The sequence below is a fragment of the Heterocephalus glaber genome, unplaced genomic scaffold (assembly GCF_053883595.1).
Source record: "Heterocephalus glaber isolate CG9 unplaced genomic scaffold, H.glaber_assembly_v1.0 deba00001481, whole genome shotgun sequence".
NCBI classification, from domain to species: Eukaryota; Metazoa; Chordata; class Mammalia; order Rodentia; family Bathyergidae; genus Heterocephalus; species Heterocephalus glaber.
Window position 1 is genome coordinate 11,089,674 of NW_028258317.1, and position 27,150 is coordinate 11,116,823.

Consider the following 27,150-nt stretch of genomic DNA (forward strand, 5'->3'; position numbering starts at 1 on the left):
GATGGTTGCTCCCACCAAAGAACAAACCCTTCTTCCCAGCATGCCCCTGTTCCCACCTAGACAGTAACCTAATACTCGCTCACCTCCTACCACCTAGTGACATCACCGGCTCCTCCATTCCCTAGTCACTACCTCATTCAACCCCGCCTCAGCCCCTACAAGCCCCACCCCAGTCTCTATAAAAGACTCTCCCTGCCCCAGCCATATTGCTTTTGTCTCTCCTTTGTTCAGAGACAGCCCGGCAGATCTATTCCCCTAATAAAGGCTTGTTGTGGCCTGGTCTGGTCTTGGTCTTCGGCCCTTTTACCTGACAGTTAATGTAGAGTTGTTTTTTCTAAACTAAAACCTCAGTATTCAGGTTTAATTGCAGTGTTGCCACTTTGTGATAAATAAGTTGGTTTTGGGTTGCAGTTTGGCACTCAGACTCTAACAGGTTTGCCATCACTTGCCTCCGCTCTCAAAATATGAATCAAACTTTTGAGTTTACCAGATTTTGAACTCCAGTAGTTGAAATCAGCAACATGTGTGTGTATGTGTTTGTGTGTGTGTGTGTGTGTGTAAGATATGATGTAACATTCCAGAGGGAAGAGGTAGTTCACTCCAAGTGCTCACATATGAGAGAAGATGTCCATTCTTATACAAAACATCAAAACAAAACACAAAACAAACACATCATGCAGCAAACTATGTAAGTATTTGGAATGGTTTCAAACCTACATAACAACCCACCTTGGGGTTTTAAGTCACTTATACTATATGTTTTACTTTCTTGTATATTTGACTTAAAGCCAAGTTAGTAGGAAATATATGTAGAATTAAGCATATAAGTATGATAATAGCTTCTATCAGTGATATAATACCCAATAAGTGAAAGACCAAAAGTTAGTTTTCTTAAACTAACCCAATAGACTATCTTGACAATTCTTTTTCCCAGTAAATGTCAACTCTATAGCATTCCACAGGTACACGCACTCACTGCCTGATTCAAAATATGCTCAATTACCATAATACCAGAATTTAGGGTATCATAATTTTTGGAAATTTGCTCTTTTTCTTTTTTTTAGCATTCATAACATTTTTTGTAATTCAATAGTTTTCTGGGTAAGGTGTTCTTTTACTTTATCTAGCTGGCTTATGGTTCTATTGACATCTATCAATTTGACATTAGGAATATCAATATGGAATATTTCATTTGCATGTTTGATTATTCCATTATCTTCAGTCAACCTAGAAAAGTATGTTTTACCTCCTACGGTAAAGTCTGTGGTTTGTTTAAATTTAATGCAATTGCATAACTCAAAATCTTAGTTATCTCCTCTATTCCAATATGTCATATCAGTAGGACTTCTTGAGCATGTAATAATCATCTAGTTGCCAAGATTATTGGTTATGGGTACAATAGGCATTAGTGTCATAGTAATAGGTACTAGACCATTAGTATTTTAATAAGTTTTGGGGTTATATAGGTGTCATGATCCATGAAATTGATGTGCTGTGACACAATATCAATTGATTAAAATAGGAGTATAAAGTCAAGCATGATGGTCCCTACTTGTAATCCCAGCACTCTGGGAGACTGAAGCAGGAGTGCAACTTTTTTTTTCCTGAGACAGGGTCTCAATATGTAGTTCAGGCTGGCCTGGAACTCACTATGTAGCCCAGGCTGGACTTGAACTCACAGAGATCCTCCCAAGTGCTGGGGTTACAGTTGTGTGCTGCCATACCTGGACAGGAGTGCAATTTTGAGCTCAGCCTGGGCAACTTATTGAAATCCTGTCTCAAAAAAAAAGGCTAGAAATGTAGCTCAGCTCAATGCAGAGACTATGAGTTAATCCCCTGTACCAAACCAAATAAAACTAAAACAACAACAAAGGGAACATGAGTTGTTCCATGCTCCTTTACATGATAGAATTCTAATTTTACAGACATTTAAGGAGTCACCTCCGTTAGGATATACTGAGTCAGTTTTGATCTAGTCAAGTCTACTGGGGGTCAGGGATTTAGCTCAGTGGTGCTGCACCTGCCTGGCAAGCGCAAAGTCCTGAGTTCGATCTCCAGTACCGAAACACAGTGTACTGGGATCATCAGATAGGTCTGGGGACCAATATGCTCCTGTGATCATTGATTTTCTGTGATGCTCCACATATCCCTTAACTTAATTTAGAGCATCTGACATTCATTCATAATGGAAAAATCTCTCAGTGTATCTGCAACTGCTTACTGTTTACAGCATTTTCTCCAACAGCTTTATAAAACATATCCAAGGCTTTCAAAGTTTCTTTTTCAGAACTTTGTATGCTGTCAATCGAATTTGTAATAATGCTGAGTTCCAACACTTAATAAAACTGTCACTAAATAGACCTAAATTTTTTCTGATTTTTCTCAAAATTTTGAGACGAAGAGGCAGTTTGACCACAGAGAACTATGAGGCCTCACCTAGCGCATCTCCAATTAAACACCAATGAAGGTGTCAGGACGAAGTGGAGGGGTTGTCCTACTTTTAGAGAATCAGTTGTAATTCAGAAATTGAACTGGATTAGCAATTGTAAACATTTAGATGCTCTTGCAGAAGTTTGGCAGTCTGCTTCATTAAGCCTTGCAATGATTGGTGACAGAATCACACTAAATGTACCCATAGTCATTGGCTCACAATTTGTTTGTTGGTTTGGAAATAGATTGAGTCAAACAATAGCCTAATGTAAAAGTACCATGTATAATATAGGGTAAAAGGTTTTTATTATCAGTTTTATCTCTATAAACTTTGCAAGGTTGACCAGTTGTATAAAAAGTTAGACATAATGTCCATGAATTTGCATTCATTTTTTTGATAGGTAATTTATATATAGTACACTGTCAATCATGGATATGTTAAATAGGGATCACTAGAGTTAATTCAGCCCATAAGTTTCCATGTGAATGTGTTGTCACAGTATTAATGTTCCACTCACAGGCATATTGAATAGCCTCTGATAGATTTGTTGTAGACCATGAGATAAATTCATCTGTATATGTAGTAAGTGAAACAGAGAATATATTCCACATGCTATCCGATAATATATCAGATTTCTTTTTAGATTTCCAAGGTAGAGTGGTCAGTTGTGGCAAAATTCTATATCATTGAGGTAGTATTATCCCAAAAGGGAATGCCAGGAGGTTGTTTTAATCATAGATACCTGTGCAAAGTATACTGTTGAGTATTATAGTAAAGGTGAAACACATGAAGTTTCAGGTTTCCAGAGTGTGTTGATATTAGAATAAGAATAGTTTAGACTATCATATACGGTGTTAAGGAATATTTCACATGTAAAATTTAAAGTTGTATAAGCCACAATAGGTAGCAGCTACCATTAAAAGCTGTTTTTACTGCTGATTCAGAGGTGTTTTTAGATGATTATACTACATATATGGAGCAAATAATTTTATAACAAGTAGATACAGATGTAAGTGGTCCCCAAGCGTCAGATCCTCCAGAGATGTTGAATACTAACATTCTGTCACACAGAAGAATTGTATATTGTAATTGATATTTCCAGGGCCATCTATAATGAGGTATCACATTCACAGCTGTGTTGCCAAAATGAACTTTCTAGTGTACATAATATCTTTTAATTTTATCCTCACTTTCATTGCCTCTTTTTTGATAGATATAGATACACATAGTTGGCTTATAGCATTACATTTAAAAAATTTTTTTGAAAATGATGTAACTGTGGATATGCCATGGATATATTGTTAGATATGCTTAAATGTGGTAGTTAATGTTGGTGAAAATAAGAAGGTAAGTTCTATGTTGACAATTTAGTTTAGAGTAGGACAGATGTTGGAGAATGTAGCTAGGTTAAAGAAGACAGCCACAGTAATGGCTAACACAGTTTCATGTATGATTAAGTGTTACTATAAAAGAATAAATCAGACCATTCTGATATCAATAAAGTAATATTATTATCATTTGTAGCATTATAATCCTGGAAAATATCTGAGCAAAGATTTTGTATATATGGCAAATGTAAAATGTCAGTGCTAGTAAATGGTATATTTTTAGTGTAGTTAATGAGTGTTTCATCATAGAATATTATTGGCACTAATAGTGTACTGGTTGTAATGGAGGTGTTTTGAATATGACATCTATATTGAAGCCTGTAATGTTTCCTTCCTCATAATAATCATAATTTATATGGATATAGTCTTATTTTAATGTGAGCCAATAATAAAGCTATTGCCACATTGGTAAGTGGTACATGCCTTTAGAAGAAAACTCAATATACCATTCACATAATCTATATGCTGAAGTAAGAAGCATTGTCATTTTGTTTTTAACTAGTAAGTAAAAGGTATTTAAAGATCATCCTCCATTAATGAAGCATTCTTGAATAGCATCAAAAAAAATCCACTGGATCAGCTAGGAGTAAGCACATATAATTTCTCATTTTTACATACTTAAAATATCTGGTGTGATTTTATCAGTGAACTATATGAAAATTTCTTCTAACCATATGTTTCACTCTCTCATGGCAGGGGAGGTTAAAATGATAATCAGATAGATCCTTGCATGGTAGTACAAAAGCTGCTTCAATTTTAACAGGGTTTTCATAGGCTGGTCTCTGTGAAACCTGGCTAATATTGCCTAACCCTGCCTGGTCATTAACTGAACTTAATATTTTCCTTTATATGTCAGCAATGAAACAAAGGGGTTAAGAGTAACAGGAATAGTAGTAGAAACAATGCTGCTCCAATTAGTATCAGTAACTGTGGGAGTGCTAATACCAAAATCTATTTTAAACAAAGCATAAATAAAAAAGTGTTCTAGATGCCATTATTATAGATGAATATTTATGACAATATTTATGAATTCCTAAAGGATTCAATTTAATTCCTAGGCATCTGGCTGAGCAATAGCAATAAGCTGTTGCATGATACAAACAGTGGCATATGCCAGTTGGTTACAGAAAGCCTAGAGCCCATTCCACATATATTCTATAGCTGTTTTACAATAGTGTGACACAACACGTAACAAATAAAATCAGGGCAGACTTTGCATAAGCTTGGAATAGTATCCCAAGCTGCACCTAATTCACTGTCAAGTTTCAGAGAAAGCAGGTTGCCCAGTTATGGTGAAAGAGTTGCTACAAAAGCAGGTGGGTTACAACAGATGGGGCCTGATATGATTTATTTAGGCCAGATATTGCTATCAGAGTCTTCTTCCAGTCTGGTCATGGACTGTTCTACCTGAGATAGAAGCTGCTGTTTGAGTAGCTTTTTGGCTTTTTGCTGAACCCTGTCTGGTGAAAAGATTCCCATTTCAGTCAGTGGTGAGGGGATGGAAGAATTGGCATGAGGAGAGGCTGGTTAATAGGGTCAAAAACTGAGGTCAACAGGTCTGCTTATGGTGCTACTATATTCTCCACAGAGTTTTGAGTTCCACTTTAGAAAAGAGTAAAGGATTTAAAATGGTATAGCAGTTCTTAGTGTTGGTACTTGTTCAATGTCAAGTGTGTATCTAAAATTCTGAATATCTCTAGTTATGTTAATGTTATTAGAAGCAAGTTCAAAACATTAGTGGAATTTGTAGTTGCTTCAAATCTATCATCAATTTCTTTTTTTTAGCACTGATTTTTTTTTTTTTTCTTTTTTTGGTACTAAGGATCAAACTCGGGTCCTTGCACTTGCAAGGCAGGCGGCCGAACCACTGAGCTAAATCCCCAGCCCAGCACTGATTTCTTTAGAAGGTAAAAAGTATCATCGCATTCTAGGCAATTTTACAATAAATTTCAAGATGATTGCAGATTTCCTCTTTGTACCTATACACATGAGATTTTTGTCTTTAATTTGGTGTGAGATAACTTTACTTCCATCATCCAATATATTTTATTAGTACCAGAGGCAATTATCTCACCTGTAGAAAAGGTGTTATGTTTTCTAATTAAGACTTTCCCCATTAGGTATATGTGATTATCAGCTCTAATCTTATGAGTAGTAATATTTGTTAGTGCTGGTAATGTTTCCAAGGAATATAATCATTGGATGTGCCTGGTTTATGATTCTGTCTGGAGTGTCCTGATTGGTCATGTTTTGAGTATGCTGGTGTTTTTCTGATATGATATTTATGAGTACATATGTATTTTGAATTCCTGTAATTGAGGTCAGTAACTCATGTATGGGGGTGTTGATAATGTTTGACATAACATTCCTGAGAGAAAGGAGAGTTCACTCCAAGTTCTCACATATGAGATCTGATAAGCTGTCCACTCTTAAACAAAATACCAAAACCAAACAAAAGCACAAGCTCTAAAAGAGAAACATCATATAGCAAGCTATAACATTCAGTCTTGAATTTCCTGTTACTTTCATGTCCTCTGATAGTTTCTAGTCCCCAAGTATTGCTAGCTTAATAGTGGCATATAAAAAATCTTGACACACAAAATCCCAAGTTATGATCACCATCGTATTTGTAATTATAATAAAGTGACAGTTCTTACCATTCCTTAGACTTTTTCTACACACCCAGCCCCCTAGTAAGCCCCATGAGGTACATGACTTATTATCAGCTCCATTTTATAGAGGTAGACATTGAAGCTTGGGCAGATAATTTGTCTAAAGCTACAGAGTCACAGAGGGTCAGGAAACACATAGGATCTGGGTCTTGCTACTGAGGTCCAGTTCTTCGCTATTAACCATAATTTTACAAAGGGAAAACCAATAGATATAATGTGAGCAGTAAAAGGCACACTATGTGTAAACTCAGGTGTGAGCCTAATGAGGGTCTCTTTGAGTACCCTCCTCCAAACTCCTGTTGCAATCCTGTCCGTATTTTCCTTGTCACCTCAGTGTGATCTACACGGGCTCCTCCTCTCCTCCAGCCACTGGTTCCTCGGACGCCGGAGCACTGAAACGGAACTCGCCAATTCCGGGTCGCTGAGCGCGCTCGGGCGCTGGGGGAGCTTGCCGGCGGGGCCGCGCGGCGGTGGGGTGGGCGGGGAGCCTCTGAGTATCGCAGCTGGGGTGCGGGATTTGGGTTTGCGGAAAGGATGAGTCCACACTTCTCAAGTGGAAGAAGTCTCCAGAAGTTTGAAATGAACAAGTGTTTCATTAACCCACCCGCTATTATTACAGAAATCTGTGCTGGTCACTGCACTGCTGTGTGTGGCCGCCACCGGGGAGGAAGACTGTGCTCCTGGCTCCCGCACTTCACAGATTCGTGCAGAGGCCGGGGTTGGGGGGATGTTAGAGATGTCCCTTGACCCCCACCACCACCACTCCCAACGCCCAAAAGTGAGAATCGTTAATACAGCCGGGGGGGGGGGGGGGCTTGCAGGGAGAAGCAGGCCTAAGTCTGCACCTAGCAGCGGAATGACACTCAGGTTGTGCCCAGGCTTACTCTTCCAGTCTCCTGTATTCTCCCGGGAACCTGTCCCTGCCCGGTGCACATTTTGTATCTTGGGGGCAATTCCCTGTCCCTGCCCCGTGCACATTTTGTATCTTGGGGTCATGGAATTGCCTTTTTGTTGTCAGTGTCCTCGAAAAGCTGTCTAACCTAGGAAGATGGGGGCTGGATCTTGCTCATAGATCTCCTAATACAGAGTCTGTCCCAAGTAAGACTCAGATTTACAGCGATAAATAATAAACAAGGACGTACTTTGCAGTGGGCTATGTGATGCGTTACATGCAAAGATAAATGTGCTCAGTCCTACAGCAAAGTGAGGGAAGGAGACATTAAAGGACGAATAGCTGGGGATGAGTCTGTAGAAGGCAAATCGTCATGCTGATTACGCAGGAGAAAGCAAAAGAGAAAGGAAAGGAAAGTGATTTTCTTAATACACAAATCTAATCTGTCTCTGAATGGCTAATACCTTGTTAATGGCGTAGTGCCTTTGTTTTAAGATAAAGATAAAAATCCGAAGTGAGAGCTAAGCATGCCCTACCGACATGTCCAGCTCTCTTTTACTCTGTTTTCTGCCTTGTCTTTCTGTTTCACCCGCTGGTCTTTCAGTCCTTTCCTCCTCCCTACCACACGGACTTTGGAGATGCTTTCCCCTCTGTTTAGAGGGCTCTTTTCCTGCTTTTCACATTCTCACATCTGCACATCCTCTAACATCCTGTAGGTCTTTAATTCACACACAAACCCTCAACCCCATACTTGCATTAAGGTACATCCCCAGGCCTTTTTTGAGACAGGGTCTTGAAAAACCAGTGAGTTGCCCAGACTAGGCTTGAACTTGCCATCCTTCTGCCTCAGCCTCCCAGAATGCTGAGTACAGGAGTGTACTCCCATATCCCACTCAGCCTCAGTAAGAACCCTTCTCTGACATTTGGACCAAGCTATTAAAAATTCTGTCTGAATGGGAGGGGTGCATATTCAGAACTCCATTTACTCCTCCAAGTGTACTCTTCACTTTTCTCTGCCATATTTTTGTGCACACACAGGCTGACCTGTGTGTTTTTCACTATCTCCTTGGCCCTTTGACCACCTGGAAGCACACGTAGAGGTACAGAGCAAGAGAGTGCCGAGATGTTTATCCCTGCTCCCTCCGCAGAGCTGCTGTCTGCTGGCTGCTCTTTTTCAACCACAGGCCACCTCCAGCTCTGTGGGGAAGCTGTATCCATGGAGATTTCTTTATTTTTCTGGGTTCCAGGAACTGCTCCTTCCTCCCTCTTGTCCCTTCAGGCCAAAGTGTACCATCAGCGGTGCTGTCAAATATAGGACTGCATTATTACTTGTGGTCCCCTACTCCCTGCCCAATGCATTGTAAATGGTTCTTGTATTTAACACTCAAATTATCCTATTGAAGCACACCATCTGTTTCCTCTTGGGACCCTAACTGAGACATTGCTGCAGGGAATTGTTCATGTAACTAAAATTTACATCGTTGGTATCAAACTTTTTCATAATGGCCAACAATAAGGGATTATCTAATTCCTTATAATTATAAAATGGAATGTTATGTGATTATTGAAAACCCTTGCTTTTAAAAATAGAAACAGGATATATAAAGAATATGTTGAATTTGGTCTCTATTTTTAAAAAAAATCAAAACATACATATATATATATGAAAGATTAAATGGGTATGTTCTGAAATGTTACTAGTTACTTTTGGGGTGACAGGATTCATTTTTTCTATTAAGATTTTCCATATTTTCCTGGTTTTCTGTAATAATGCTACATTATCATTGTTAAAGATTAATAAATAGTATTTTAAAATATTTTTTACCTGATGCAAGCATGCAAATTAAGAACTTCATTCAGTAATTAAAGTATAAATAAATAAGACAATAGAAGTATATTGCTTAGGCTATTGCTTGGCACAGGGTAGGCACTCATATCAATAATTTCTTATTACAAATTAATATTTTTCATATGTCTCTGCCTTGCTAAACAAATACAGAGAACACAAATTAGTTTTTTTCTGGGTAACTCAGGAATAATAATTATTGTATTGTGCTTTAGTAGAATGACGCCTTGAGATTATTTAGTTCTAGTCTATCGTTTCAGAAAATCTGCAAAATGGAATCATCCCCAGGGAGGTTAAGTGACTTCCCTGAGGTCATATATATCTAATTAGTGTTTTCACCTTACCTTTTCTCTCTGAAGACTTCCTCCAAGATCTGCTTCCTTTCCTCTGAAGAACTACTTCTTTTCCTGTATTTGTCATTACCCATAACTTAGTTAATTCTATTGCCAGGGCTTTCTTTAAGTAATTAATCCTATTTCTGTTTTTGTCTTACTATGTCATGTACAACTTTTTCTCTCTTTGTCTCAATTCTATTTTCTGGAAGTGGACTTTATCAAGTAAAATGGTAAAAAGAAATTTTTTTGAGACAGGGTCCCTCTATTTAGTCCAGTCATATGAACTCATATGTAGACCTGGCTGGCCTCAAATTTATGGCCAGCCTCCTACCTCAGCCTCCTGGGTGCTGGGATTGCAGGCACATGCCGCCATTCCTGTTCTAAAGTTTCAAAATTTAATAAAGAACAAATGTCATCAACTTTTAGAGCCCATTAACATGTCTTGTACTCCTCTTCAGAAATCTCACAAATACCCATTGTCACCTTTCTGCAAATCTTTATACCAAGTACTTTAATGAGGTATAATTTCTGTATTTAAAATGAACAAACTTAAAGGCAAAGCCTGATGAGCACTGACAAGCACATGCACTTGTGCAACCATCATCTACAAGATAAAGACATTTCCATGACTTCAGTAAATGCCCTCCCATCCTGTCATCCTACCCTCAGCCCGCATTACATTATGCACCATCACTGTTCTGATATTTTTTTGATGTTGCAGATTGAACCCAGCTGTGCATAATAAGCAGAAAATCTAAACTGACCAAAACGTGCAGCCCTAACTAGTCTAAATCTTGGTTTTGCCCATTCTTATACTTCTTGTAAACAGAATTATGCAATTGTGTACTTTTTCTTCTTTTTTTTTTTTTAAGAGTAGGAAAAATTTATTGGGAGAAAGAAAGCTTCTGTCTAAGAGAGACAGAAGGGGAACTGGAAAATGGGTTGCCTGCTCACCCCACTTTTCAAAGACTGTTTTATACAGCCATGCCATGTGGTGAGGCAGGTACAAAGTGGGACGAAACTATAACACCCAATGGAAATTTCCAAGGTGGGCATAAGGTGGGACAAAACCACGACCGTCCAATAAGATTACAAGTACAGTCACCCAGGTAGTATTGATTAAATGGGGATCAAATGGGGGAGGAAGTCACATAGCAAGCATACAAGGATTTTCAATAAGGGTGGGTCAGGGATATTTCCTGGGGAGGCTTCCCAGATGATTGATACCTGTTTAGAATATCAATCACTACTATTCATCCTACATGGCTGTGCTAATTTGTCTCCTTTTACAATGCTGGCCTTCAGTGAATGTGTCTTGACTGTCCTCCATGTTGAATTGCGTACTTTTTCATTGTGTGGATCCTCTGTTCATTCCTTTATACTGCCGTGTAGTATTCTACCATTGGAATATACCATATTTTTAATTCTTCTGGTGATTTACAGGTTGTTTCCAGTTTGGGCTATTACAAATAAAACACTATGATTGTTTCTGTACAAGTCTTTTTTTTCCAACACCTGTATTCATTGGGGCATAGGCCTAACATATATATTCATTAGGGTATAGAGTAGAATTTCTCTATTATGCAGTTAATAGGTGCTTCATTTTATAAGAAACTACCAAACAAGTTTCTAGAATTGTTGCTGTATTTTATATTTTTTTCCATTATTTCACATCCTTACCAATATTTTGAATTACCAATCTTTGCTGGGTGTGGTGCCACACACCCATTATCCTAGCACTTGGAAGGCTGAGGCAGGAGGATCACTGAGAGTTTGAGGCCAGTCTCAGATACATAGTTAGTTCAAGGCCAACCTGAACTACATAGTGAGACCTGGTCTCAAAATAAAATAAATAAAATAAAATAATTGCCAATCTTTATATTTTTATCCATGTTGGTGAATCTGTACTAATATCTCCTTATGATTTTAATTTATTGAGCACCTTTTCATAGATTTAGGAGATAACTCTTTTAGTGAAATCTCTGTTCGAATCTTTTGCCCATTTAAGAAGTTCAGCTTATCTTTTCTTCTTGATTTGTAAGAATTCTTTAGATATTATGCTTACCTATCTTTTGTCTTTTTCAATCTGTAGCTTCCTTTTTCACTTATTTACAGTGTTATTTCAGAAGCAGAATATTTTAATCTTTATGAAATCCACTTCATTATTTTTTTTTTGTTCAGATAATAAATTGTGTTTTAAGAAATAATTGTCTACCTCAAGGTCATAATGATGCATTCTCCTGTTTGCTTCTGGAAAATTTATAATTTTACCTTTCATATTCATACTCCTAACTGAAACTGCTTTTCCTATAATTTTGATATACACAAAATCATCCTCAGGTGGTATTTAAAGTCATAGGAGTTTGGGGCCAGGGATTTAGCTCAGTGGTTACACAACCTACCTTGCTAGCACAGGGACCCAAATTCAATCCCTGGTACCAAAAAAAAGAAAAAAAAAGTCATAGGAGTGGATTAGACCACAAAGAGAGAGTGTAAAGAGATTGAAGAAAAAAGAATAATATATGCTCATCAAATTTCTAGTAGAATTTTAAAATAAAACTTGATGAACAGATTCTAATACTTATCTGAAAGAACAGTAGCTCAATAATAGCCCAAAGTCTTTTGCAAAGAACAATGATGGGGCTTTCATTATAGACTCTGAAACATTCTATAAAGACATGTAATTTAAAATGCACATTACTATGGAGAAATAAAAACTTTTTGGAAAAGACTTTTTTTTTTTAAGTAGTAAGGATTGAACTCAGGCCCTTCACACTGAGCTACACCCTCAACTATTTAAAAATATTTTTTAAATTTTGAGATAAGTTCTCACTAAGTTGCTTAGGCTGGGCTCAAACTTATAGTTTTCCTACCTCAGCCTTCTAAAGTACTGGGATTTCAGGCATTTGCCATCATGCCCAGATTAAAAAGCTTCTTTACTAAGAACAGTGAAGCTGTTTTTTCTTTTTAAGGTTTCTTTATTGAGAGCAGTAAGATTTACAAATAAGAACTTCTAAGCACAATAAAAAAGGTGTACAAGTCCATAAATGTTATTGAAAGAGCTATATATCCATCTGGAATAGAATAAAATATTTACTGTACACCAAAACAAAAGTAAATTCCACATAGATTATGGACGTTAACATTAACAAATCATACAAGTGACTGCATATGGTGGCACCAAGCCCATAATCTCAGCACTCAGAGGCTGAGTCAGAAGGGTCATGTGCTCAAGATCAGCCTGGGCTACAGAGTGAGACCTGTCTCAAAAATCACCACTCCTATTCCCCCACCAAAAAAGTAATCATACAGGCAAGCCATATACAGTGGGGCACTCCAGTAGTCCCAGCTAGCTGAGAAACTAAAGCAAAAGAATAGTGAGTTCAAGGCCAACATGGGCAATACTAAGACTCTACCTCAAAAATAAAGAAAGAAATGAGTAAAAAGAAATCATACAAATATTGAAACCAAATATTATAGGAAATTTGTTTATAATTTTGATATATATCTTATGCAGGTGCAAAAAAATGACAAATTAGCCATGTAAAAATTGTCCTTTCCACAAGCTTATAAGTAAAGTTAAAAGACAAGCAAATTAAAACAATGAGATAACAGTTTTGGGGGATCACATGAGGAAAAAAAATCTTTTTTTGAGACAGAGTCTCACTACATAGTTCAGACTGGCCTTGAACTCACTATGTAGCCCAGGCTGGTCTTGAACTCACAATGATTTGCCTACCTCAGCTTCCCAAGTGCTGAGATTACAGGCATGCACCACCAACCCCGGCCAGAAGAAGAAAAATTTATAGTAAGAAAACACCTATTGTAGGCCAAAATAGATTCCTTGGTACTTTGCTGGTACACATGTAAATTGGTATATCCTGGTGATGAAGCATATGCCAGTAGTCCCAGATACTCTGGAGACTGAGGCAGGAGGATCCTTCAAGCCCAGGAGTTCATGGCTGGCCTGTGCAATATAGCTAGACCTTGTCTCAAAACTTTTTTTGATATAATCTTTTGGAAGGAAATATTCAATGGTTAGAATTTTAAATGTGTAAACTTTTCAATCTAAAAATTCCATATGACATCAGTTGTTGTGCCAATACGAAGAACAATACTGACAATCAAACTATGACACAATGCTTTCTTACACAAAATTTATATTTTATATTCAGTGAAAGAGCTCTTTTGTACCTATTTCATGCTACATTTGCAAATCTTCACTCTTTGCAAGCATAAAAAGGAAAAATAAGGAAATAAATAGGTGAAGGTACTCTTAAAATAATGTCACACCGAGAGTCTGACTCTTCTGATCACTTTTGATTCAGAGTCATCAATGGTATATCCCCCCCCCCAGGATGTCTTGTGTGGCATCCAAATCATCAGTGATAGAAAATGTCATTAAAAAGTGGTTTTTTGCTATAATTTCTAAGATTTGCTACCAAGCCACCCACACTCACTCTCAGGTTTTGATGCTCATGTAAAGTAAATGTTAAGAGATTTTCACATTGAGATGTGAAAAATTAGTTGTTTGAAATTGATGAGTGGCTGGATTGTAGCTCAGTGGTAGAGGGCTTGCCTACCCTGTGCAAAGCCCCGTATTTGGTCCCTAACACTGAAGAAAATTGACTAAATAAGTGTTGTGCATCAAAAAACTTCTCTAAGTTGCAGAGGAGGAGGCTTCTGGGTGGCTGTACCACTGCTCCCAGTGCAGAGGACTAGGCTTCCAGGCTGCCATACCACTGTTCCCAGTGCAGAGGTAGAGGCTTCCGGGCCACCGTGCCACAACTCCCAGCACAGAGGACTAGGCTTCCAGTCTGCCATACCACAACTCCCAGCACAGAGGAGGTGAGCAGTGCAGGTGCCAGCCGAACAGACACACACACACACACAGACACAGACACAGACACACACACACATCCATCGAAATGAGAAGACACTTAAACAAGTCTCAAAACCACACTTCCCTAAAGGGAAATAAGATGAAACACTGATACTCAACTACCTGGACTCCCTGAACTGGCAACAAAAGAGGATCTGGGAAAAATGAAGTCAGAAATAATTTCTCAGATAACAGCAGAGATTGTGCTCTTTGTGCAAGATATGATTAATAAATCTAGAGAGGAGCTGAGGAACATGATGGAATCCCAACATAGGAAACAAATAGAATCCATAAAACAGATGCAAACAGATTTCCAAGAGATTAAAAACTCCATGGAAAGTCTACACAGCAGAAAGAGCCAATGTGAGGACAGAATTTCAGATATAGAAGATAAGATTGCAATTAGTGACCAGGAAAAGAAAAATTTCTTTAAAATAGTAAGGGAGCATGAGAAATCAATCCAGCAGCTGCTAGACAATGGAAAGAAGAATAACATAAGACTGATTGGAGTCAATGAAGAAACAGGAGAGAGTGCAGATGACATAAATAACTGTTCACAGAAGTGATGGCAGAAAACTTCCCAAGCAGGGGAAAAGAACTTGACATACAGATAAGTGAGGCATATAGGACTCCAACTAGCCTTGATCAGAAAAAGTCTATGCATAAGCATATAATTGTTAAGATTCCAGAAACTCAGCAGAAGAACAAAGTTCTACAAGCAGTTAGAGAAAAGAAACAAATCACATACAAAGGAAAACCCATCAGAATCACAGCAGACTTCTCAATGCAAACCCTCAAGGCAAGAAGAGCTTGGAGTGATGTATTCCAAGCCCTAAAGGAAAACTACCTCCAACCCAGATTGATGTACCCTGCAAAACTATCTTTCAAAATTGATGGAGAAATAAGATACTTTTATGACAGAGAGCACCTTAGGAACTTCATGAATATCAAACCAGCACTCCAAAAAATTTTAGACAATATCCTAGGAACCCCAAGAAGCACAGCAGAATGAATCCATCAGGCATGACAAGAAATTAAACACAAAGGGGGAGAATCCAACAAAAAGAAAAAGTCATGACAAGGATACATCAATACTTATCAGTTATAACCATCAATTTTTTGTTGTTGTTGTTACCAGGGATTGAACTCGGGTCCTTACGCTTGCAAGGCAGGCAACAGAACCACTGAGCTAAATCCCTGGCCCATAACCATCAAAGTTAATGGTCTCAACTCACCAATCAAAAGAAACAGACTGGCAGAATGGGTCAAGAAGCAAGATCCAACAATATGCTGCATACAAGAAACACACTTAATTCGAAAAGAAACTCATAGACTGAAAGTTAAAGGGTGGAAAACAATACTCCATGTGACAGGAACCTAAAAAAAAGCAGGAGTAGCTATCCACTTCGCAGATCAAGTGAATTTCAAACCAACACTGATTAAGAGAGACAAAGAAGGACACTACATCCTTGTAAAGGGAACAATCCAAGAGGAAGAGATGACAATCATAAATATATATGCACCAAGTGCTAGTGTGCCCAACTATATAAAACATATACTAATGGACATGAAAAATCATATATGCACTAATAATAATACAATAGTAGTGGGAGACCTCAATACCCCACTGTCACAAATAGATAGATCAACTAGACAACAAATAAGTAATGAAATACTAGAACTCAGTCAAACTCTTAAACAAATAAACTTAACAGATATTTACAGAGTATTCCAGTTCACAAAATCAGGATACACATTCTTCTCAGCTGCACATAGTCATTCTCCAAAATAGACCACATGCTCACTCATAGATCATGTTTAAGTAAGTCCAAAGGAATTGAAGTTATCCCCTGTATATTATCAGACCATAGTGGGATGAAATTGGAGATCAATAGCAAAAGAAATCACAAAAATTTCATAAACGTGGAAATTGAACAACTCATTTCTGAATAACCAATGGGTCACAGAAGAAATTAAAGAAGAGATCAGACAGTTCCTTCAATTAAATGACAATGACAGTGCAACATATTGGAATCTATGGGACACAATGAAAGCAGTCTTATGAGGGAAATTCATAGCAGTGAATACTCATATTAGGAAAACAAAGCGAGCCCAATTAAACAACCTGGTGCTGAACCTCAAGCTTCTAGAAAAAGAAGAGCAGGACAAACGCAAAGCTCATACAAGGGAGGAAATGATAAAGATCAGAGGAGAAATCAATGCAATGGAGACTAAGAGAACAATACAAAAAAAATCAGTGAAGCCAAGAGTTGGTTCTTCAAAAGAATCAACAAAATTGACAAACCCTTATCCAACCTTATCAGAAAAAGGAAAGAAAAGGCCCAAATCCATGCAATTAGGAATGAAAAGGGTGAAATTACAACAGACCCAGCAGAAATCCAGAGGATCATCAATACCTACTTCCAGAACCTATACGCCAATAAGATGGTCAACACAGAAGAAATGGACAGATTTCTAGATACATATGAATTACCAAAGTTGAACGAAGAAGACCTACAAATTCTAAACAACCCAATATCAATCAATGAAAGTGAAAACATAATTAAAAACTTATCAACTAAGAAAAGCCCTGGTCCTGATGGCTTCACTGCTGAATTCTAGAAGACATTTAGAGAGGAACTACTGCCACTACTATTTAAACTCTTCATTGAAATTGGAAAGGAAGCAATACTCCCAAATTCATTCCTGGAAGCAAACATCACCTTGATCCCCAAAGCAGAGAAAGACCCAATGAAAAAGAGAACTATAGGCCAATCTCACTAATGAACATAAATGCAAAAATCCTTACTAAGACACTGGCAAATAGAAATCAGAAGATCATTAAGAAGATCATACATCCTGACCAAGTGTGATTCATCCCAGGGATGCAAGGATAGTTCAACATATGCAAATCAATCAATCAATCAATCTATCAAATCAATGTAACACACTATATTAATAGAGCCAAAGACAAAAACCACATGATCATATCAATAAATGCAGAAAAAGAATTTGACAAAATCCAACACACATTTATGATTTTAAAAACCCTACAAAAAATTAGAATAGATGTTCTCTACCTCAATCTGATAAAAGCCAACCGCCAGTATCATACTAAATGGTCAAAAACTGATAAAATCAGGAACAAGACAAGGATGTCCACTATCACCACTCCTGTTCAATATAGTCTTGGAAACATTAGCCACGGCAATTAGACCAGAGAAAGAAATAAAAGGAATAAAGATAGGAAATGAAGAAGTCAAATTGTCATTATTTGCAGATGACATGATACTCTATATAGAAGACCCCAAGAACTCCACCAAAAGTCTTCTAGACTTAATAACCAAATCCAGTCAAGTAGCTGGTTACAAGGTCAACACACAAAAATCAATAGCTTTCCTCTACATGAACAAGACTCACTCAGACAGAAATAGGGCATACAATTCCTTTCACAATAGCATCCAAAATACCGAAATACCTAGCAATCAACCTAACAAAAGAAATCAAAGACCTCTTCTCTGAAAACTATAGCACTCTAAAGAGAGAGATTGAAGATGATATCAGAAAATGGAAAGACATCCCTTGCTCCAGGGTAGGAAGGATCAATATAGTGTAAATGGCCATACTTCCAAAACTGCCATATAGAGTCAATCCATTCCCAATTGAAATCCCAGCAGCTTACTTCACCGACCTTAAGAAAATAATCCAAAAATTCATTTGGAACAAGAAGAAACCCAGAATAACAAAAGCAATTCTAGGTAACAGAGACATGGCAGGGGGTATCACAACTCCCAACTTGAAACTATACTACAAAGCTACTTTGATAAAAACAGCATGGTACTGGCAAAGAAACAGACCTGAGGATCAGTGGAACAGATTAGAAGATGCAGAAACAACTCCAGACATACTCAGTCATTTCCTCTTCAATAAAGGAGCCAAACACCCTCACTGGAGGAAAGATAGCCTCTTTAATAAATGGTGCTGGAAAAATTGGGTTTCAACCTGCCAAAGATTAAAACTAGACCTATATCTCTCACCATCCACTAAACTAAAATCAAAATGGATTAAAGATCTGAATATTAAAATAGAAACACTGAACCGGCTGGAACAAAGGTTAGGTAGAATTCTGAAGACATTGGTGTAGGAAAAGATTTAATGAACAAAGCCTTTGTTGCCCGTGAACTAGCACAAACAATCAACAAGTAGGATCTCTTCTTATTAAAAAGCTTCTGCATAGCAAGAGAAACCACCAGCAGTGTGAAGAGACAACCCACAATGTGGGAAAAAATCTTCACCTGCTCTTCCTCAGACAAAGGTCTACTATCTCGAATCTATAAAGAACTTTAAAAGATCAGACCTCCCAAATTTAAAGACCCAATCCAAAAATGGGCATCGGAAATGAACAGACATTTCTCAGACAAAGAAGTAGAAATAGCAAATGAACACATGAAAAAAATGTTCAATATCACAGGTCATTTGAGAGATGCAAATGAAAACAACGCTGGGATTCTACCTCACTCCAGAAAGAATGGTTGCTGTCATGAAATCAACCAATAACAAATGCTGTTGGGGCTGTGGGGAAAGAGGAACACTGCTCCACTGCTGGTGGGAGTGTAGACTGGTGCAAGCACTGTGGAAATCAGAATGGAGATACCTCAAAGAACTAAGACTGGAAATCCCATTTGACACAGCTATTCCCCTGCTGGGTATCAACCCCAAAGAATGAAAAGAATCATACCACAATGATATATGTGCACCCATGTTCATTGCAGCACAATTTGTAATAGCTAAAACTTGGAAGCAGCCCAATTGCCCATCAACTGGAGACTGGATAAAGAAAATGTGGGGTTTTTTTTATAAAATGGAGTACTATTCAGCCATAAAAAATGAGAAATTAAAGACATTTATAGCTAAATGGATGCACATTGAGGTGATACTCTTAAGTGAAATAAATAAGACACACATGTGTAAATACTGAATAGTTTCTCTAGTGTGAGAAACTGAAAGTGTAAATAAGTACTAAAAGGTATAATAGATAATGTGAAATAGGATGAAAAGGGGCAAAGGAGAAGGGGATGTAGGTGTGGTAGGGGAAGAGAAAGAAGGGAATGGAATTAATATGAGAAAATGAAAAAATGGAAACAAAGTCTTTGTAAATAGGGAGGGATGGAGGGCTTGAAGGGAGGGCAGGGGATGGGAGAAAATAATAACCGAGAGAGATTACGTAAAGGCACAAATTTCCAATGATGAATGTCACTATGTTGTATCCCTAAATGTACCAATAAAATACAATTAAAATAAAACTTCTCCAAGTACACATTAAACAAAATATCAATTTATAAAAAATGCATACAACTTGATTACATTTATGAGGGGGAAAAATCCCCTGTTTTTGTAGGAGATGTTGTGGATGGCCCCTCCAGAGCCATTCATAATCATCTCATCTTTTTAACCACCAACAGCTTTCTTGAAATAAAATTTGTACACCATGTAAGTCACCCATTATAAGTGTATAGCTTACTACATTTTTAGTAAATTTATACTGCTGTGCAATCATCACTGTAATCCAAATTAAAAGTGCTTCCAAGGAGCCAATTTGGCACTGGTAGTTGGGGTCTTCTTGAGGGGCCAGTTCTATCACAGTCCTTGGTGGAGCCTGCCTATTGATCTGCTGAGGGGCTCAGAAAGCTGCATCTACAGCTCCCTGAATCCCAAAATTTGCCGTCTACTGTTGAGATCAACAAGACTGTAGATAATCTCATAAGCAGACTTACATGGTTGATCTGAATAAATGTGGTCCTATAGTATTGGAGGTTTTAATCAAGATGAAAAATGAAACTGATTCCACCTGCTCTTCCCAAGATCATACAGAGAAGGTATCTGTGGTTCATGTGTAGTGAACATTGATGGAGGCAACACTCTAGGTTGCACCCAGTTGATGGACACCATGCTCAACAAAGTTGAGCAGGAGATAATAGGGGAAACATCCAAGCCTTAGGCTCACAACAGACAGGATGCCTTCCAGCTCTTGGACCATAAGCACGCCCTGCCCTAATCATCTATTATTTCCTTGACATCTTGGCATGAGCCTGGGAGATATGTTTCTGTCCCTATACTTCCTTGACATCTGGCATTAGCTCAAGGAGCATGTGCTCTAATTGCTTTAGAGTAATGAAAGATAACTCCATGGTCATTATAATATCATTAGCATTGTGGTTTTGATGCCCCTGGTGGGCTTTGGCAAGCCAAGTTCTGACTACAATCATAGAAGCTCAAAAACTTCCCTACTCAAGGGTAGAGCCAACAATTAATTGGATAGAGTTCCATTAGGTACTACTCCAGATGCCAACACCTGGGAAAAGTTCTAATAAAACAAAAAGCTAGGGCCAGGGATTTAGCTTAGTGGTTCCAGCGCCTGCTGCACAAGCACAAGGTCCTGAGTTCGATCCCCGGTACCCCCCCCAAAAAACCCAAAAACCAGATGGGGCTGCTCTGAGTCAAGGTTGCTCTTAAGCTTTCTATTGCCCTGCTTCCACCTTGTGAAGTGTACTTTCCCTTTAATAAACCTCTGCTTTTCTTACCACTTCTAGTGTCTTGCTCAGTTCCTTGTTAGAGATATCGAGCCTACATGTCAGGTGACATCGGACTACTTATCCAGCAACAAAATCTCAAAAGTCTACACTCTTCTGCATATGTGTGTAGTAAAGGATCTTGTTCCTGATTTGAGCAACTTCTATGCACAGTACAACACCATTGAGCTCTAATTGAAGAAGAATGAATTTCAGGAAGGCAAGCAGCAGTATCTGCAGTCCATGAATGATTGTGAGAAACTGGATGTGCTGTACAGAGTGCATCCTCTTTGCCTACTGCAACACAATATGCCCCAGTGACTGGTGGGACAGAGATAAATACCTTGGGCCTATGGTTCTTATGTGGGCCAACTGCTGGATGATGGACTGCACTGACTTACGAATGACCTACAGAGAAGAACTTGGCCAAGACACAGGACCCATTCTCTCTGTATCACCACAGTGTCATGAATGGTACAAGGACATGTCCTAAGTGTCTGAAGCCAGGGAAATGGATAGCTGAAACCAAGAAAATGATGGCAACCTACAAAGAGAAGAAAATTTTTTTTTTTTTGGTACGGGGGATCGAACTCAGGTCCTTGCGCTTGCGCAGGAGGCAGTGAAACCACTGAGCTAAATCCCCAGCCCTAAGAGAAGAAAAAAAAAATTTTTTTTTTTTGGTAAAGAGAAGAAAATTTTAATTTAACTGTCCCTACTGGACATGGCTTATGACCAAGCTCAGAGAAGAACATCATTTCTATCTGATTTGAATACCTTCAGAGGAAAAAATGTTTCCATCCTCATTGGCGGTGGGCCAAGCACTCCGGATGTTATAGGGTAGGGTTAGGAAGTCCACAGGTTCTTGTTGAAACTGCAGAGGGCCTTTGAGCTTGTAAAATGATAGGGACTGGTTCTATGTTGAAAGAATGGCAAAAAACTTCAATTCTCAATATATTTTCTTTCATTTTATGATTCAGTAATCTTGCATCAGTGTCTACAATGTGCAGGCCCCCACCAGGCAAGAGGGCTGACTACATTCCTATGTCCCCACATTTCTAGGTGCATTGCAATGAGTATAATAGAGCAAAATTGCTGGAAAGGTAAGAGTAGTAATTTCAACCAGACTGCATGTTCTCAGGGGGCATTACTTAGGACTTACCCGGAATTAAATCCTCAGCTCCAATACAGTTCCTAGCACAACTTGAAGAAAATATAACTACTGACTCCATCCTTATTGCAAAGGGGCTGGGGATTTAGCTCAGTGGTTCTGCCGCCTGCCCCATAAGCACAAGGACCCGAGTTCGATCTCCTGTACCAAAAACCCACAAAAAAACCTGGTGCCCTTTTTGCAAAGGGTTGTGTAATATCTATCATATAAAGATAAAAAAGACTTCAGTCCTACTTTCTTGGAATTTATACATTTATATCTAGAGTATATATGCAAATATGCTGTTTGGTGTATGTGTAGTTTTTTTTGCTTTGTTTTTAATTAAGAACGGGGATCATATAATAAAATTGTTATACAACTCTCTTTTCATGTAACAATAAAACATGGGGATATTTACATGCAACTTTATCAGACTTTGTTTTTTTTTTCCTTTATTTTATTTATCTTTTTTTTTTGGTACCAGGGAGCGAACTCAGGACCTTGCTCTTGTGAGGCAGGAAGCAGAACCACTGAGCTAAATCCCTGGCCCTCAGACTTTGTTTTTTTAATTGTTGGTTATTCCTTTAAAAATTCTATTTAAAAATAAATAATCGTAAAAAATAAATAGCATTTTGAAATTTTTTCAAATTCAGAGAATTTTGTTGCCTGGGTACCATCTATTGACTTAAAAAAAATTCATAGCTAGAAAATTAAAACTGTTTAGAAGAACACAAAATTTAAAATGTGATAGCATGTAGCTCCTTCCAGAAAAAAGTTTCATACATTTATTAACATATAATTTTATATAGATTTTTTCTTTTATTTTGAAAGTTAACACAAAAAGTATCATTCTGACATTGCTTCACATATTCTTTTCCTTACTAACATATCTTGGAAATCTTTCCTTCTTAGTACCTAAAAAATTATACTGTTCTTTACTTTTTAATGGATTAAAAAGATTTCATAATGTGTAATACACGGTACATAAGCACAACCATTTACTATGCATGAAGTTTTACATAACCACATTCATTGACATCCTCTAATGTTCATTTAATAGTCCTCCAATGACAAGCATTTATGTTATGAATGGTTTGCTTTACAAGCATTGACCATTCGACATATATTTGTTTATATCTCTGCGTAAGTGTGAATATTTTTGTAGATTTCTAGATTTGGAATTTCTGAGTTAAGGGATTAACTCACTAACGTAACTTCAAATTTTGGTGACCACTGTCCAATTTCCCTTGCCCAAAGCTGTACCAACTTACACTCTTCCAACAAAGTATCTGAGTGCTTTTAGCTCCCATTCTGGGTGTTATCAGTTGTAAAACTGTTTGCTTGCATGGGTAGCTAAAAATGATATCTCATTATTTTAAAATGCATTTCTAGTTTTACTGGTAAGGACATTTCAAAATCATTTGAATTTCTTTCTTTCTTTCTTTCTTTCTTTTTTTTTTTTGGTACCAGGAAAAAACTTAGGACCTTGCACTTGCCAGGAAGGAGCTGTGCTGTTGAGCTACATCCCCAGCCCTGAATTTCTTTTTATAAGTCCATTTTAGGGGTTAGTTTTGGGTGCATGAGGTGTGTGTGTGTGTGTGTGTGTGTGTCTTTGACAGTACTGGGGTCTGAACTCACAGCCTTTGCCCTGAACCTCATCTCCAGTCCATTTTTTAAATTTTGAAACAAGTTTTCCCTAAGTCGCTAAGTTGCCCAGGTTGGGCTCAAATCTTTATGCCTCAGTCTTCCAGAGTGCTGAGATTACAGGCATGTACCACTGTGTCAACAGGTATGTGTATTTTTATGATCTTGTACTTATTTTTAATCTGTCATAATTTTTAATACCATACCAAAGCTTAAATTCTTTATGAAATCTAATGCTAAGTGGATTTGGGGATTATTCACTTGCTTCTAAAGGCCTTCTAACATTCCTAACAAAATATTCTTTTATACTTTTTCTGTTTTTTTAACATTTAGAAATTAGGGGCCAGGGATTTAGCTCAGTGGTTCCACCACCTGCCTCACAAGCACAAGGTCTCAAGTTTGATTCCCGGTACAAAAAAAAAATTTAGAAATTAGGTTGGAATATAAATAAAATTTTGATTTCCAAATCCATAGCCAATCATCCAACACCATCTATTGAATCATCTTTTCTTTCACTTGCTTGAAATGTCACATTCATGATGTACTCAATTCCTGTCTATCTTTCTGTGTAATATAGTTGCCAAAATTGTATACACACTTGAGGAAAAGAAAAACTTGTATAAATATTTTGCCACTTTAAATATTTTAATTCAATAAATTTATTGAAACATCATGAGATTAATAACTTTGGCCTCTACAATTACAAGAAGTGCTCAAAGTCATGGCCATTAGCTTCCAGACATTTATTTAATATGGCAAACTGCTTCTTGGGTAACCATGGTCATTGAGATTGCTGCACATGCATTTTCAATTTCTTTTCTAAGGGCCAGCAGTGTAGTGGGTTTTCTGTAGTATATGACATCCTCTAAGATCCCCCAAATGAGGGTAACACAATCTGTTGAAAAAACATCATCCTATTTTTCTTTTCTTGAAGTGTGTATGTATATATTTTGCACTTTCTATATATACAGATATAGATGTATAGATATAAATATATATAGATATCTCAGATCTCCTACTGCAAAGAGGGTAATTAGCAGTGGCTCCAGTGCTGGACGTCTGAAGTTCATCATCACTATTGCTCTCTGGTCTCCCCATGGGCTGCTCTCAGCAGGGGTTAGGGCACTGAAGAGATACTAAAACAAGCCCCTTTCTGGAAGATGAGGAATTCCTCTGACATGTGACTTTGGCTCAAGGATTCTTGTTGGTCTTGGTAAAACTTTCTAAGACATGGGGCCAGGGATTTAGCTCAGTGGTTCCGGCGCCTGCCTCTCAAGCGCAAGGTCCTGAGTTCGATCCCCGGTACCAAAAAAAACCCAAAAGACAAACAAACAAATAAAAAAACTTTCTAAGAACTACAGTTCTGAGACTTTTTCTCCCTCTCTCCTTCCTAGGAATTCAGCCTTGCATCATGGTCTGATAGCTTTCCCAGTCCCCTCCCCTCATTCCACATTTTTCCTCATAGACACATTTCCCAATAGATATGGGACATCTCACCCGTTCTTGGTTTTGCTTCTCAGAACTTATTACTTCTTAATAAGTAAAACATGGGTCTTTATAATTTCATTTATCCGTTTTAGGTCTGATAGAACAGAATTAATTGAAACTGCTTTGTGAAAGTTTGTCTTCCTTATCAGAATTTTTGGGCTATTTTCATGCATCTACTTTCCAACCAAAGTTGTTTCACGAAAAGCTTCCTTTTACCTAATGTATATTTATGATGACAAAGAGTATGGAAGATATGTGAAAAATAAGTATGTGTGCATGGTGTATGTGCTATGGTTTGGATATGGTTTGAGTTTGTCTCCCAAAAGGTTGTGTTTTGGAAGCTTAGTCCCATGGTGCCAATGTTAAGAGGTGATGAGACCTTTAAGAGGTGGGCCCTAATGGAAGGTCATTAGGTCATAGGGAGCATCACCCTCAGAAGGAACTAAGATAGTTCTCATGGGACACTGAGCTAGTTTTCAGAAGAAGGCTATTACAAAAAAAGAGCTAGCTTGATCCCTCTCCCATTGCTGGCTTTCTGTCTCATGATGTAACCTCCCCTTTTATATGTGCTGCTGTCATTGTGATGCCACCATGAGGTTTTTCTCCAGAGCTGAGCCAATGCTGTTACTATGTCTTTGAACTTCTAGAATTCTGAGATAAATAAGCCTCTATTCTTTATAAAGTATCCAGCCTCAGGTATTTTGTTATAGTAACAGAAGAAGAGACTCATATGGTGTGTGGAAACATCCCTTCTTCTTGGCCCAGATTGTAGTATAGTATAAGTATTTTGCTTTTTTCTTTTCACTTGACAATATATCATGTAGCACATCAATGTCAATATTTCTAGTTCTACTTCATTCTTGTTTTTTTTTGTTTTGTTTTTGGTACCAGGGATTGAACTCGGGACCTTGTGCTTCCAAGGCAGGTGGCGGAACTACTGAGCTAAATCCCAGGCCCCTACTTCATTCTTTTTAATAACTACATGGTATGCTCTTACACCCTTCCAATATGCATTTAAGCAGTTCTGTCTTTTACTATAACAAGTAATGGTACAGTAGTAAATCAAAATAACTTTATCTCTGTGTGGGAATAATTGGGGCAGTGCCTAGGAAAGCTCCTTTCTCCATCTTCCTTGGGTGGATTCAACAAGTAGGAAATGCTTGGTAAATAGATGTTATAGGATGAATAATGTAATTGCAATGCCTGGAGAAAGGAGATGAGTAGGATGAAAGAATATATAAAAACATGAAGATCCTGAATATTAAATTCTCAACTTCCTATTACTTTGTAAAAGAAATCAAACTACAGATGTTCTCTAAATGATGATGATTTGCTTAGAATTTTTAAACTTTGTGAGGGTATGAAAATGATGCACATTTACTTGAAATTATACTTTGAGTTTTAATATTTTCCCAGGCTAGGGACCTGTATTATGATAGTTTCTCACACAATGCTGGAAAGTGGTGGCCAATTAAACTTCTGGTCAGCCCTATGATTACAAGGATAAGCAACCAATACTCTACAGTGTATTGTGTTATTAAGGTCTGATATTCAGGAAGTTAGGTGTATTAAATGTATTTTCAACCTCCAATGTTTCAACTTAACAATAGGTTTCTTGGGATCTAACCTAATTGTAAGTCATAGAGCACCTATGATAATTACCCTCTTTAGAAAAGAATTATTCAGGTTCAAGGACAAAGCTAATGAATACACTTTTAGGCTGAGGCCATTTTTGTTTCATGTTTAACTTTTTATTTTGAGATAACTATAGATTCAAGTACAGTTTTGAGAAATAATACAGAAATATCAACCTATCCAGTTTCTTACAATAACATCTTGCCTAACTAGAGAACAAG

At 37.7% G+C, this 27,150-nt stretch overlaps 1 pseudogene; it reads left to right on the forward strand.

Annotated features, from left to right (window-relative positions):
• LOC101707685 (succinate dehydrogenase [ubiquinone] iron-sulfur subunit, mitochondrial-like) overlaps positions 1 to 21,687 on the forward strand; it is a 35,774-nt pseudogene extending 14,087 nt beyond the window's left edge.
• Positions 21,688 to 27,150: the final 5,463 nt, after the last annotated feature.